At 39.7% G+C, this 16,464-nt stretch overlaps 1 protein-coding gene across 6 annotated transcripts in view; it reads right to left on the bottom strand.

The window, feature by feature from the left end:
* The window catches only part of SASH1 (SAM and SH3 domain containing 1), a 313,961-nt gene that overhangs the window by 179,425 nt on the left and 118,072 nt on the right, over nt 1-16,464 (bottom strand). The gene's annotated exons all lie outside the window — the stretch shown is intronic.

The following is a 16,464-nucleotide window of genomic DNA, read 5'->3' as shown; positions in this document are numbered from 1 at the left end:
TTATTAAAAATGCAATATATAATACTTATACAAAATGTGTTAATCAACTATGTTACTAGTAAGGCTTATTATGGTCAACAATAGGCTATTAGTAAAGCTGTATGTGGATTTTGACTCTGCAGGGGTCGGTGCCTCTAACCCTTGCATGTTCAAGGGTCAACTATATATATAACAGTAATAAAAATGGGGAGCAAGAGGGAAAAGCCATGGACATTTGACTGAGGCCTTATTTGTGCGTAAAAATGGGATACCAAGCAACCTTCTTCCTCTTCCCAAGTCTACTTCATTCCTCTTCTCATATAACCTAATAAATGCTAGACTTCACCAAGGAAACTAACTGACTTGCCTCTATTTTTGTCTCACTTGTTATTCCCTAAGCACTTGGGAGAGGAACAGAGGAGTCTGTCTTCCACATGCCTCGTAGAACCCATCCCTACCTAGTAACCTTTGTTGCACAGATGCCTGTGCTGCCATGGACAGGTTCTTACTAGGACTCACTGCTTATCTATCTTCTCAATTTTCCTTTTCCTGCTAGGGAAGTTGTTGGTCCATGCAAAGTACTAAGCCTGGACAAAGTGCTACTCTCCTTATGCTTTCCTCCTTTTCCCAACAGCTACTTCCCTGTAGAAAGGAGATAATAAAGTATCCACTTGTATCAGTTTCCCAGGGCTACTATATAAAAGCACCCAAACTAGGTGCCTTCAAAAAGGAATTTATTGTCTCAAGGTTCTAGAACCTAGTAGAGCAAAAATCAAGGTTTCAGCAAAGCCATGCTCCCTCTGAAATCTGTAGGGAAATCCTAGGGGGTAAGCTTGCCAGCAATCTTTGGCACTCCTTGTAGATGAGTATAGGTGGATCACCCCAGTCTTCCATCCACATATAGTTCCATGTCTTCATATCACCTTCTGTGTCTGTATCCAATTTCCCCACACTGAATCAGGGGTCACTCTAATAACCTCATCTTAACTTGACTAAACCTACAAAGATTCTATCTCCAAACCAGGTTGCACTCTGAGATACAGAGGGTTAAGACTTTAACATATCTTCTTTTAGTGGACACGATTTAACCCATAAGACCACCTCACAGAGTTATTTGGACAATGAAAGGACATGATGCAAAGTCCTAAATGTGAGACCTGAAACCAGAAAACTCCTGTGAGAAAACATAGGCAGTCATCTCTTTGATATCTGGCTTAGGAATATTTTTCTAGATATGTTCCCTCAAGCAAGGGAAACAAAAGCAAAATTAAACTATTGGGACTACACCAAAATAAAAAGGGTTGCACAGCAAAGAAAGCCATCAATAAAACAAAAAGGCAATCCTACTAAATAAGAGAAGATATCTGTAAATGATATATCCAATTAGGGGTTACTATCCAAAATATATAAAGAACTTATACAAATCAACACCAAAAAACCTCACAGATAAAATCTGATTAGAAAATAGGCAGAGGACCTGCATAGATATTTTTCCAAAGAAAACATACAAATGGCCAACAGATACATGAAAAGAAGCTCAACACCACTAATTAAGGAAATGTAAATCAAAACTATAATGAAATATCACCTCACACCTATCAGACTGGCTAGAATAAAAAAGACAAGAAATAACAAATGTTGGTGAGGATGTGGAGAAAAAGGAACCCTCTTACACTGTTGGTGGGAATATAAATTGGTGTAGCCTCTGTGGAAAGCAGTATGGAGGTTCCTCAAAAAACTAAAAATAGAAAGAAATACCATATGATACAGTAATTCCACTAGTGAGTATTTACCCAAAGAAACCAAAACACTAATTTGACAAGATATAAGCACACCTATATTTATTGCAGCATTATTTACAACAGCCAAGATATGGAAGTAACCCAAGTGTCTACTGATAGATGAATGAATAAAGAATATGTGAAATCTATATACATTAGAAAATTATTCAGTCATAAAAAAGAATGGAATCTTACCATTTGCAACAACACGGATGGACCTAGAGGATATTATGCTAAGCGAAATAAATCCGAGAAAAAACAAATACCATACGATTTCATTTATATGTGGAATCTAAAAAAATAAAACAAAAGCAAAAACAGACCCATAAATACAGAGAAACACTGATGGTTGGTAGTGGGGAGTGGAGGGATGGGCAAAATGGGTGAAGGCAAGTGGGAGGTACAGGTTTCCAGTTGCAGAATGAGTAAGTCATAGGAATGAAAGGCACAGTGTAGGAAATACAGTCAATGGTGTCGAAATGGCATTCGATGGTGACAAGATGATTAACTAAACTTGTGATGACCACAGTATAATATATTGAGTTGTCCAATCACTATGCTGTGCACCTGAAACTAATGTAATATAGTGTGTCAACTCTACTTCAATTTAAAAAGAAAAAATGAGATAATGCATGAAAAGAGCTTAGTACAGTGCTTGGCACACAATTCATGATCAATAAATATCAGCTAACATTAATATTGCTCTTACTGTTATTATTAACTGGTCATGAAGTCTTTCTGTCCCATTGCATCTTTGCTTAAAAAGCTTTAAAAACAAGTCTTTATGGCAATTGAGTTTCAGAGAAGAATATTCTAACTATTGTAAAATATATATAACCTCCAAACTCCTTGGTAAAGGAAATAATTCCCATGGTTTGTTGGATAGTAAATTATAGAACATTCTTTGTTCTATCCATCGAGCTCTGAAGCATCAAGGAAGCATGGAATGTAGAGCAGTGTAGGAATCAGTAAAGAAAGTCCTCTAAAGAATCTGCTTACAAATGAATTTCTTTTTTTTTCTTTTTTTTTTTTTATAAATTTTTATTTATGATAGTCACAGAGAGAGAGAGAGACAGGCAGAGGGAGAAGCAGGCCCCATGCACCGGGAGCCCGATGTGGGACTCGATCCCGGGACTCCAGGATCGCGCCCCGGGCCAAAGGCAGGTGCCAAACCGCTGTGCCACCCAGGGATCCCCTACAAATGAATTTCTAAGTTCTTTTGGTTGGAAGAAAAAAATTTGGATTCTAACCTGACATTCTCCCTACACTGCCACAAAGAATATATGTCCATATTTTTAAAAATAGAAATCCATTTAGAACAACATACACACAGCATTAGAAAATCAGAAGCCAACGAACCAATTAATTAACTGCTAATGGTCTAAGGAGCAGAGACTTATATTTAAAGAAAAAAGACAGGGGCACCTGGGTGGCTCAGTGGTTGAGTGTCTGCTTTGGGCTCAGGTCATGATCCCAGGGTCCTGGGTTCAAGTTCCACAAAAGGCTCCCCGTGGGGAGCCTGCTTCTCCCTCTGCCCATATATGTTTCTGCCTCTTTCTCTGTATCTCTCATGAATAAATAAAATATTTTTTAAAATAAAGAAAAAAGACAGGTGATCACTCTTAGTTTTAAAATATATTTCAGAGACTAAAATATATTCATAGTTCTACAACAGTGACCATTAGTCACAACCAAGGCATTGCTGCAACATCAGCATGCTCTCCTTTGCACTAATAAAGCTTGTTTTGATTTGGATCTTCTTGGAACAACAAAAGGTAGTGTGTGTGTCACTACCCAGATCCCCATGCATTTTGCTAAGTCATTTTTCTACCAAAACAACACTCAGAGCCTCATCAATCCTCGCTGCCAACTATATTGCATAATTCAGTACTTATCTTGACCTAACTAGCAAATTCAGGACTCCAACCAATCTTGCTTTGGCTTGTTCACTTGGTCTTTGGCTGATTCTCTGGAACCATTTGTAACATAGTGCCTCTGAGCAATACCTGCCCTGTACTTTCCCCATTATATGTAAGGACTTGAAACAGAACATCCTCATACTTGCCTGTAAGTAAGTCCACAGGTATACAAACAATAAGTTTATGTGTCTTTTCAAAAATCTTGATTTTTTTTTTAAAGTCGTACCTACTGTTACAAAAACAAACTGTTTTGCAGCTTGAAAAACTTTTTGGCCGACAACGGGACAGTTTTGCCTTTCCCAGTGCTGGGGAAGAGGGCTTTCCTGTTTTCCACAATAGAAGAACAAACTGGAAGTCCTGAGAAATAAAGTGGTGCTGTCCAGAATCTGTAGCACCCTAGTGGCAATAGGACACCAGTCCCTTGTGCTTCTCTCTGCCTCCCTGGAAGGGGTGAGCCCACAAAGGTATGCCATCCTGACCTAACACACTCTGACACCCAAGACCCCAAAAGAGACCAGGTAGTCCGGGTGGAAAATGGGAAAACACAAACTGCTGATCCCTTTCTTCCTTTGCCTCCAAATTCTGCTCAGAGAATAGTAGAACCGTCATTCATCTGGGTCCGGTCTACTTCAGGTGGCAATTTGCAAACATTTCCAAAAACACAACTTCAATGTTTCACATCTAATAGATAGACTTAGCAGTCTAAAATTTGTAAAATTTCAGTTAGGCCAAATCAACTAGCAGTTGTTTCATTATGAGTATTGAAATACGGACAATGAAACATCAGCATGTTTGAAAAGGAAAAGAGGAAAAAAAAAAAAAAAAAGAAAAGGAAAAGGGGGGGACGCCTGGGTGGCTCAGTGATTGAGCACCTGCCTCCTGCCCAGGGCATAATCCTGGAGTCCCAGGATCGAGTCCCACATTGGGCTCCCTGCATGGAGCCTGCTTCTTTCTCTGCCTCTGTCTCTGTCTCTGCCTCTTTCTCTCTCTCTCTCTCTCTCTCTCTCTCTCTGTGTGTCTCTCATGAATAAATAAATAAAATCTTTTTAAAAAAGAAAAGAAAAGGAGGAACCCAACTTTATTCACGTGGCTGAAGAACAGAGGCGGCCAACAAGACTGAGTTTCTAGTGGCTATCAGAGCTTTAAACCAGTCAATGTATGTAAAGACACACGATGAAGTGCAAGGAATTATACCAATGAAAATATTATCATCTAATCTCCACAGCAGCACCTCTTAGAATAAGTGATATGATCAGCTAAAAATCTCTTAATGTTTTAAGGAGTGAATTAGTTCTATTTGCCTCCCCTCTCAGCGTATGGAAGTTCATCCACCACGGAAGGCATCCTGCCTTCTGAAGACACAAGGTCTGGAATGCACAGCTCTTCGGTGACATGACAAGCTTAGAAGTCCTTTGATACAGAATGTGGGGGTTACTGACATTCTGTTCTGTTGAAACAGCACATAGTTCTTTGCTAATGCTCACGTTACATCACATGGATTTTACTGTATCTTTCATGTACCATTTATGAATCATTTGATACCTATTTGTTTTAAAGCTCATCATATAGTCTCAATTTCATAATAGCCTAATCAAGGCAAATCACCACATGCATCAGTGTTATGAGGGGCTTTCATTAAGTTACCACCTGGACCCCACATGTTACAGAAGTTGGAGCAATATGCTGCAGAAGGCAGTAATGACTCTTCCCCAGTAGACTACGTCCTAACGCTACACTTTGGTGGAAAGTTTTCAATTAAACTGTAATTCATGAAAAAATATGCCTTGAAAATTAAATGTTTTCTTTCCAGTAGAAAATGTTCATTTTCTATAAATGCTTTTATAGATTTTTCCAAAGATTTCAAATTCCTTCCGGTTTTCTTCAGATGGATAAATTAATGTCCCCTAAAATAAAAATGCATGTAAATGGCAAATTTATTCATTACAAGCTTACAACTCTTCCTCCAGCCACAGTGAATCCCATTTTCTACTATATTCACACTGAAATGTGTCCAGTAGGGACACTCCCATATGATACTTTTAGAAATTCTTGATTGGAGACTGAAGACTCCTAATTAAGATGCAAAGACCCAGAATAAATGACTGGCAACCCTGACAGAAACAGCGGTTAATTCAATAAAACCCTGGGAAAAAGCTTTACAAAAAAGCTCAAGATAATGAAAATAGATTTAGTACATTCATATGAGTCCAACACTCAAAAAATAAAATCACTTAGTGGATGCTTTCGATATTTTACATGTTTCTACCAAGTCAACTACTAAAAAAAAAACTCATTTTATTGCAGTTTGAACATTATTTAAACAGAAAATATGTTTTCATTACAAATCTCTTCTTGCCTCCAGAAAAACCAGCCTCGTTACAAATTTTTTTTTTAAGATTTTATTTATTTTTTCATGAGAGACACAGGCAGAGGGAGAAGCAGGCTCCATCCAGGGAGCCTGTTGTGGGACTCATCCCTGGCCTCCAGGATCATGCCCTGAGCCAAAGGCAGAAGCTCAACTGCTGAACTACCCAGGCACCCCACTAGTCACAAATTTTACACATTCTCTCAAGGATAGAGAATATTTTAACAAATATCTCCTAACATGTAACCTGAAGGTTAACACTTTGAAGCATTTATTTTTTAAATTAAAATATTTATTTATTTGAGAGAGAGAGAGCACAAGCTTGGGAGGTGAGAGATGAGGGAGGAGGAGAGGGAGGAGAGGCAGTCTCCCTGATGAAGGGGGAGCCCTATGCAGAGCTCAATCACAGGACCCTGAGATCATGACCTGAGCCCAGGCAGATATATTATTAACCGACTGAGCCACCCAGGTACCCTTTTATGCATTTATTTTTAAGTCATGTATTTTAAAAAAGGCATCTGACATAAATTAAATCAAGTTAATATCAATTGAGCATGTGGAATCAGATCATCCCTCCATCTACAGATGAAAAGTGAAAGGAAATTAATTCACATTCTAACTAAAGGAGATCCAGTTATTAATATTTAATAAAAATGAACATTTATGATCTGCTTATGATAACATTTATGATACGCCATGCAGTTTTAGTGGTTCAACTCCCCTTCACTATACTTGATGATGCCTATGGCTATCGTGCTTATTTTACAGATATGGAAACTGAGGCACAGAATGGTTAAGGAAGTTGCCAGATCACACATCCACTAAATATGTGAAGCCAGGATTTGAACTCAAACAGTCTAAACTATTCCCTTTGTTCTTAACTACTTTACAAAACAATCTTTCAGTTTTCTAAGATATTTAATTTTTTTTGTTTTTTTCTAAATGTTCAGAATTACTGTTACTCTTCTCTGTTTAAAACTAAAAAAAAATTGTTACTTTTTATTAAGACTTCATTTTTTTAGACTAGTTTCGGATTCATAAAACTGCGGGAAAGGTGCAGGGATTTCCGTGTATCTCCCACCTCCACACATGCAGAGCCTTCCCATTAGCAACATCTCCTACAGTACGATTGTGATTTATAAGAAGATATTATGTACTTGGTCTTCCTTCCAATCCTGGCACGGGCTCCTAAAACTCTTAGAATTTCTGGAGTATAGGACTATCTTCCTTAGTTCACAGGAGTCCCTTTAGAGCACACCTGAGTTTATGCTAATGAAGTGCCTTGGGGTGGGGCTACTAGAGAGCCTCAAGATCTGGCTGGTTACCTGAAAGACCAGAAGATCAGAGGGTAGGAATGTTTAGCATCAACCCACCTACCCTCCACTTCCAGGTAGGGGAAAGGCACTGGAGATTGAATTCAATCCATAGCCAATGGCCAATGATTTAATCAATCACACCTATGTAATAAAGCTTCCATAAAAACCCAAAAGGACAAGGTTCAGAGCACTTCTAGATTGTGTTCCATAACACAAGGTGTTATGGGGAGTGGCACTTCAGAGAACATGGGAGCTCCCACATACCTTGCCCTGTGCATCTCTTTCATTCGGCTATTCCTGAGTTATATCCTTTATTATAAATAGGTGATCTATCAGATAAACTAGTTAATCTAGGAAGTAAATTGGTTTCCTGAATTCTGTGAGCTGCTCTAGCATATTAATCAAACAAGAGGAAGAAGTCATGGAACCTCCGGTTTGTAGCAGTGTGTAAGCAGCACAGGTAGCAACCTGTGATTGGCACTCAAGTAAAGATAGTCTTTAGGACTGGGCCTTTAAACCTGTAGTAGATAGCTCCAGACTTGAGTCATATTTGTGGTCAGTGTCCACTGAGAAGTGGACGATTGCTTGTTGTGTTGAAAAAACCCATCAGGTGATGCCTGGGTGGCTCAGATGGTTGAGCATCCAGCTCTTGATCTCAGCTCAGGTCTTGATCTCAGGATCTTAAGTTCAAACCCTCCATTGCTGTTGTTAAAAAACAACAACATCAACAAAATCCCGTTAGATCCACTCTAGTAGTACATTTATTACAACTGATGAACCTAAGCTGAGACTTCGTTATCACTCAAAATCCAAAGTTTACGTTATGGTTTATTCTTGGTGTTGTACATTCTATGTATGGGTTTGCACTAATTTATAATGACATGCAGCCACCACTATAAAAATCCTCTGTGCTCTAATTGTTCATCCCGCTGTCCCCCTTAAACACCTTCCAACCATTAATCTTTACGCTGTCTCCATTGTTTTGCCTTTTCCAAAATGTCACAGAGTCAGAAACATTTTCTCATCAGCTTCTTTCATTTAGTAATATGCAGTTAAGGTTCCTCCATGTCTTTTGATAGCTTGATAGCTCATTTCTTTTTAGTGCTGAAAAATATTCCATTGTCTGGATGAACCACAGATTATTTACCCAATTACTTACTAAAGGACCTCTTGGTTGCTTCCAAGTTTTAGAAATTATGAATAAGCTGCTATAAACATCCATGAGTGTTTTTGTGTGAACATAACTTTTGAACTTCTTTGGGTAAATACCAAGGAGCACAACTGCTGGATCAAATGTTAATATGTTCAGTTTTACAAGAAATCACCCAACTGTCCTCCAAAGTGTCTGCATCATTCCCATTAGCAATGAATGAGAGATTCAGTTACTCCACATCCTCGTAAGCATTTGTTGTTGTCAGTTTTCCACATTTTGGCCATTATTATAGGTGTGTAGCAATATCCCATTGTTTTCGTTAAAAAAATTTTTTTTAATCCTGGGTATTTCCAAACAAACACATCTGTAGAATTGCCAATGGTTTGCTTTGTAAGTGAAGTATTTTAAATCCTCTAAAAATGAGTATAAGCCTATAGCAAAGATACTTATTCTTAAACTAGAATATTCCTTTCTTCTACAAAAACTTTAATATTGAAACACTGTATTTTTAAAAGCACCTCAAAAAGCTTAGAAACATTTTTTTAGCTCTAATAAAAAATGTGGTGGTTGATAACAAGTCTTAAGCAAAAGTATTAAAGCCCAGGTGCCTGGCGGGCTCAGCTGGAAGAGCATGCAACTCTTAATCTTAGAGTTGTGAGTTCAATCCCCACATTGGGTGTAGATTTCATAAATATATAAACTTTAAAAAAAAAGTTTTTTTATCCCACAAAATTAACTGGGATAATTTTTTAAAGTAACTAGAGCTCAGCATATACATTCTAAGATTTTTTTCATTCTGCTCTTCAATGGCACCTTTTTTTTCCCATGGGACTTTTCATTAAAATTACAATTATATGCATTTTTCTTTCACTTAAAATTCCACTATTCCTGAATACCAAGAGGAAAATGAAGCTATAACCAAGCACAGGGTCACGGGTAGACACACTAGACCCTCCTCACCCTACATCCTATTAAACCAAACTAAGGAACAATGGATGAAGCACCAAAATTAACTGAATCAAACCCCGCATGGAGCCTACTTCTCCCTTTGCCTATGTCTCTGCTTCTCTCTCTGTGTTTCTCTCATGAATGAATAAATAAAACCTTTAAAAAAAATACAAAAAAACAAAATTGAATCAAATCTGCATCACAGACACCAAGGAGAGCCACAGTGTCCCTCTATGATGGAGGGCACAAGAGTTGAACAGCATTCATTATAGATATGAATGTATTCATGTTTTTACCAATCATCTTAGAGAGGTGAAAGATAGGCATGCCTGGGTGGCTCAGTCGGTTAAGCATATGCCTTTGGCTCAGGTCAGGATCCCAGATTCCTGGGATGGAGCCCCATGTAGAGCTCTCTGCTCAGCAGAAGCCTGCTTCTCCCTCTCCCCCTACCACTCCCCCTGCTTGTGTGCACATGCACTCTTTCTTTCTGTCAAATAAATAAATAAAATCTTAAAAGAAAAAAAAAAAAAAAAGAAAGGTAAAAGACAGCAAGAGAGCCCTTCAGAAAAGAAAGAATACTGATTACAGAGAGGAAAAACTCCCATTATCAAGCTTTTGTCTTCTGAATGTCAGAGATACCATGAAGCCTAGGTACCCAGTGTCTGTGCTAGAGTGTCTCTATCTCCTGACTTGACTTGAAGAAAAAATATAAGCTAAGTTATCTCAATGAAGCATCTCATCTCATGAAGAATTAATGCTATCCAGTGAATTGTTCCATATTATGGAACAAAAGATGGGACACCAGACAGCTGGCCAGGAGCACAGCTAATGCTACCATTTTCGAGTCTCATTACCAAAAGCAAATGAATAAATAAACGAGCAAAGTATCTGAACAATGATGAATCCAAATGGTCACAAAAATACATTTTACCTCAAAATTAGTCCAAAGGTTTGGTTAATCCTTACAGTGCCAATCTTAGTCCATACTCACTGGTATTAAATGGCATAGTTAACTCTTACAACCTTAGCCTCTATCCACTTAAACTCATTACTCCGAGATCAATTTTATTTCTACTGTATGATAAGAACGTGTATAAACCATGAGTAAGGGACATCTGGGTGGCTCAGCAGTTGAGCGCCTGCCTTCAGCTCGGGTCGTGATCCCAGAATCCAGGATCAGGTCCCGCATTCGGCTCCCTGCGAGAAGCCTGCTTCTCCCTCTGCCTGTGTCTCTGCCTCTCTCTCTGTCTGTGTCTCTCATGAATAAATAAATCTTAAAAAAAAAAAAAAAAAACATGAGCATCATATATCACTGTGAGATTATTATGGTTTAGTCTGAAGCAAAAAGCACTCTTAAAAATAATACATTAGACAAACTACTAGTTACAGGTTTTCTTAAGCCTTTTGTAAAACTGAGCTTACAGATTTGCTTCTGAATCAATATGCACAACTGGATATTTCCTTCTACTTTGCTGTTCTCTGGAACTGGCTTTGAGAAGATGGAATTAAAGATCGTTTCGCTATAACACCATGTGCATATTGCTACAAATAATAATTCCCCTCTTTAAGGAATTTAACCCAATAGATTTAATACAATAGAAAAACACAGGTAGATAGACAATATGTATGTATCTATGTGCCTAAATATGTTTTTCTTTAGAACAAAAAGAATCCTAAGACTACAACACCTCTAAATATCTCTTGACCTAACACAGCCTACTTGTGAGCTTACGAGAATCACCAAAAGACAAGTACCATGGAGCAATCCTTGATTATTTAGAGATACTGAGCAAAATATGGGGACTAACGGAAGCCAGATACATAACTTGATCTGTCTCTAAACATTAAGCCCAGGTTCTCACCATGGCCAACTCATCACCCACCAAAGTTACTTTTGTAAAACAGGGAAGGGAGGAAGGGATCATCCTGTCAGGTGTCAATTTCAAATTCTGCAACAGCTTCTCACTGGTGTCCACTGAATAACTGCGCCCGCCTCAGTGCCCGCCTCAGTGCTCGGGCTATCTCGGCTTTATTCCCCTTGGCTCTGCCCAGCAAACCCTCCTTCCCTTCTTCCTTCCTTCCCCCTCACTGGAGAACACCTCTCAGGGAAGGCCTAACTCACAGCCTCGGTCCAAACTGAATGGCATTTCTGGGAAGCGGCCTCCGGCTGCACCCCGGCCACCCCGGCCCCCACCCTGTCCCCCTGGCTGCCTGTACACGCCGCCCTGCCCACTGCACTGTGGGGACCTAGTGCTTCTTTACAGGAGGGACGAGGGGCTACTGCAGTTTCTCCTACAAAACTACATCTTTCTGGAAGCCAGGAGCAAGTGTCGCTAGTATTTAGCCCAACAGCTTAAGCAAAAAAAGTTGGCAGCCAATAAATGTCTCCATAGATATGTGAAAGAATAAACTACTCAACTACAACTAGGAGTTAATTTCTGGGAAACAACACAGGATGCAAACGTCAGCTCCTGTTTACTGTGTGTGATTTTAAGACACCCATGGGCACGTCTCCACTGTAAAATGGGGACAGTAATGTTCATTGGCCACAAGAGAATCTAGGAAGGTAAGTATGGGAAGGGCCCAGGCCAGTATTGGGACTCGGTGCTTGGACACGTTCCCTCCTCCTCTCCCTTCTCTTGCTCTTCCTGCCCCGCCCCCACTCCCACCCGCTGCGTTCCACGGCCAGAGTTGGAGTAAACAGTTAAAAACTAGAATGCGAGTAGTAAGCCAGGTGAAAGAGGGAAGGGCAACAGGTAGAGCATGGCCCATGAAGGCTCTAAGTCAGGGGAAGAGGGGCATCAAAGGCCACTGTAGGGCAAGGGAGTCTTCCTATTGCAAAGGACTTAGTGACTCCAGCCAGAATGATGAGACTTAATTTTGTCTCTGGCAAACAACTGAAAATCAGGAGGCCAGAGTTCCGGTCCCTACTCAGTACCTTGAGCCTCTAATTCCTCCTCTAAATGAGGGGGTGGAGGGCTCGCTTCCAAGGTCCCCGATCCCGGTGTTCCAGCAGCCTGCGGCTTCACTTATAAAAATCACAAGGCTTTAAGCTGGTGGACAGGAACATAAAATTAAGATGAAGTCAGAATATTTGAAATTGGGACTGACTCTTAAATTCCAAGACCTAAAATTAATTAAGTCATTAGCTGGTCAGCGAAGCAGGAGACGCCACCCAAAGGATATGTAAATTAATGCTTTCAAAGGAGTTTGCATTTTAAAAGCCCCCTAGGGCTCTTACTACCACCTGCCCCGCCCCCTTTGCCTAAAACTACAAAGCAAAGGAGGAGTGTTGGGGTTGTTGTTTTTTTTTTTTAAGGAGTTTCTTCAGTAAATAGCAAAACTGGCAAACCTAACCATTTTTGGAATGAAGCCTACTACATATTTTTTTGTGGCTTCTATTGGAATAAGAATGGGGGAAGGTCCACAGTTATCTCCATACAATGGATATTCTCTCAGCACTGCTAGGAAATGGGTGTAAATTGTAGGAACAGAGCAGGGAGGAAATATAAGGTTTGGGGGAGGTGCATCTTGCAGGATCTTGCAAACAATAGGTACTCACTAACTAACTCCCTTCTGCTCCCTTCCCAGTTAGCAAGTAGCTTTAAAGGATTGGCTCAGCTTTTAGAAACCCTCCAATTCTGAAGGAAAAATAAGAACCATCACATCTTACCCAAATACATAATCAGTGCTGAAAAAGTGACCTACCATATCTAATAACCTTAGCAGTTCCTACTTTGAAAAACAACTACGCTCCTCCCCCTCTCCCCAAAAAAAGGAATGTTGTGTCTGTAACAAGGAGTAAAGATAAAAGAGTGAAATCCCACAGGATCCTAACTTGTTTTGCACTTCTCCGCAGAAATGTAAGCATGTCCTCGTGAAAGGTGACATGCTTTGAAAACCCAGGCAGACCACATGTTGTATGGAGTTAGAGAACAGAAGAACACATTTCACAAGAAAGCCATGGTCTGATAGCTCAGGGTTTACAAACATTTCACAATTTGCCATTACCGTTTCCAGTGGAAGCACCAGGATTTTGGTTTGCATGATGAATCTGCTCAAGCGATAAATTCAAGCAAGAGTAGAATTTATTAATGTCTTCATAAACACACCCCATCACAGTGGGTACGGTCTCTACAGAACTGGATTTTGATGTGGTTCCTGCATTTAAGAAGTATATACTATTTTCCTTTTCCATTCAATAAAACCATGTCCTCAGGATTCTGTGAATCCCAAGCACTGGAGATTAAAAAGTATAAAATACTGACCCTGCCCTCCAGGCACTCACAGTGGCTAGTGTTCCAGTAAGCTCCTTTTCTCCTAATTCTCTATTTACATACTCACTTACTAGCATGAATTCATTCTAGCACAGCCAGAACATTTTCATGCCATAAATTATACTATTATTTATTCTCTAAATAAGCATTTTGTTAACAATTGTATAAAGCAACTGGTTGGTTCAGAACTGTGCAGGACTGAATTAATTTAAATGTAAAATGTGTCCTAATGAACTCAAACAACCATCCCATATTTATGGAAATCTATGCCTCTGGGGCAACACCCTTCAGAGGGTTAGAACCTACAAAATCCTGGGGGCGGATGCTCAGTGCCTCTCAAGTAGGAAAAGGGAGTTGTGTCATTCAGCTAAAAGAATGAAGAATGTTTAACTTAATAGGCTTGGAGGATTGAATTCTACACTTAGAGGAATCTTTTTTTTTAAGATTGATTTATTCATTCATTCATTCATTCATTCATTCATTCATGATAGAGGTAGAGAGAGGCAGAGACACAGGCAGAGGGAGAAGCAGGCTCCATGCCGGGAGCTGGACGCAGGACGCAGGACTCGATCCCAGGACTCCATCTCAGGACTCCATCCCGGGACTCCAGGATCGCGCCCTGGGCGAAAGGCAGGCGCCAAACCGCCGAGCCACCCAGGGATCCCCCATTTAGAGTCTAAAAAGTAAAGCAGCCACTGTGCCTGAAATCTTGTATGTTTGGATTTATAATTCCAATACCTCTACTCCCCTCAAGTTGAGTACTTAAAAAGAACCTTCCAAGTAGCATTTTCCTAAAATACCAGATGTAATTACATGTCTACTATGTTGATCTGGGATAGTTAACTGTGGAGTATCACGGCATCCCCTATTTGCTGGTATAGATAAGAGTCAGAGAACCGGGGTACAGTCTGTCATTGTCACCAAGGTGTGCGTGCCATTGGGCAAGTCACTTCACCTGTGTAGGCTGATAGACTGCAAAATCTTATTTTAAAAAAAGGAAAGAAATGCAATCTTTTATCTCAGAAAGAATAGAGAAAGTCAACTGTCAATTTTGTGTCTTGATATATTTCTAGAAAGACAGTTTCCTCTAAACATGGGGATGAGAGTTTTCTAAAAGCAGATTAAAGATCCTCTTAACCCGGTGACTTTTTACAGACGTGCATAAAGCAGAGGTAAACCATATCTTCTTCTGAATTTTACAAAGGAACAATCGTGATGCCTATGTTTACCCCAAAGGAAAATATAAGATTGTCTAAAAGATGGGAAAACAGAAGTGAACATATTCTCTTTGGGATAATCATTTACATTCTTTCCAGCCTCGCACTGAACTACTGGCTCTGTAAGAAGTACATATTTTCTTTTCTCTTACATCTGCCCTTTGAATAACAGGTTTGAGCTTCTCCAGCCCCACCCCATCTTTTAAATCAGCCAAAGAACACTGCTACAACTGACCAAACAGCGCTGGAATCTGCCAGGGAAGGGAAAGCAAATCTTCAGTAAGTGCCACCTGCCAACCACCACCCCCCTCCCAAGCAACCCTGAGCCCACACTCCCATCAAGTGAGCCCCTCCAGCTCTCCCCTCCACAGTCACACCCTAGTAAGGGATGCAATGTGATGTTATCAGACCAATTTTCTCAGTGACTAAAAATTTACAGAGCAGGATCTAAGCAAGAAATAACAAGATAAGCTTCCTGCTTGACTAACTTAAAAACCTATCACTATTAACTTTAAAACATTCATTGGGTTTTCTGAAATTTCACTTACAGGCCCATATCCACCAATAAAGTTCAGAAAGTGCAAGAACTTGAGATTTTTTTAAATATACTTTTTCTAAATACTGGAGAGTGAAAAAAGCAGAAATCTTTGACCAATCATCCCTGGTTTTCTGTACAGGAATAATCATAAACACCAATGAACACCTAAAACTGAAGTAGGTGAGACTTTGGGATGTCTGGAAAGATGAAACCCAAGACTATTTCCAGGGGAAAATAATAGAGAGCTATCATTTATTGAGCACCTACTATATGCCAGTATGCTGAGCGCTAGATATACATCTACATAACTAAACCTCAGAGAACCTAAGAAGCAAGGTAATGTAACTGAAGATCTCATTTCTTTGCCTCATTCTGCAGGTAATGAAACTGAAGATTAGTGAGGTTGGACACCTTGGCCAAGGTCATGCCGTCAGTCAACTGGAGAGTGGGGATTTGAACCAGTCTCACTTACTCCAAAGCCCAAGTGCTTAATTCTTGTGCAAAAAAAAAAAAAAAAAAAATGGTACACTTCTCATCCCCAAAGAAGTGTTTCTTTTCAAAAACCACACCTTCCATTAGAAAGATAAAACATCCCAGAGTAAATATAGAGCCTTTTCCGACAACTGCCAATTCTAAATCTTTAAACTAAAATTGATTTTTTAAATAAAAGTGTGGATTAAGATGTCTGACTGTAATAACCCCCAGCCATCTGATTCCCATCTACCTGCCTATCTGCAGCTGCACCAAAGCGCATCTACTAATTCCCCGGGGCTCTGAACCCCGCACAAGTTAAAGCTTCATCCTCAGTGCCTAAGAACTATTTTTCAGAAATTATGCCAAAGCCATGGGCGGTTTTAGTTACTGGGCACTTCAAACTACATGACCATACAGATTTCGCTAAATAAGTCCTATTGTTTTTAGTCCCAAACATAAAACAACAGATATCCTGTAATTCTACAAGTCGAAAAACT

The sequence above is a fragment of the Canis lupus genome, chromosome 1 (assembly GCF_048164855.1).
Source record: "Canis lupus baileyi chromosome 1, mCanLup2.hap1, whole genome shotgun sequence".
NCBI classification, from domain to species: domain Eukaryota; kingdom Metazoa; phylum Chordata; class Mammalia; order Carnivora; family Canidae; genus Canis; species Canis lupus.
This window is presented reverse-complemented; position numbering and strand designations above follow the sequence as displayed.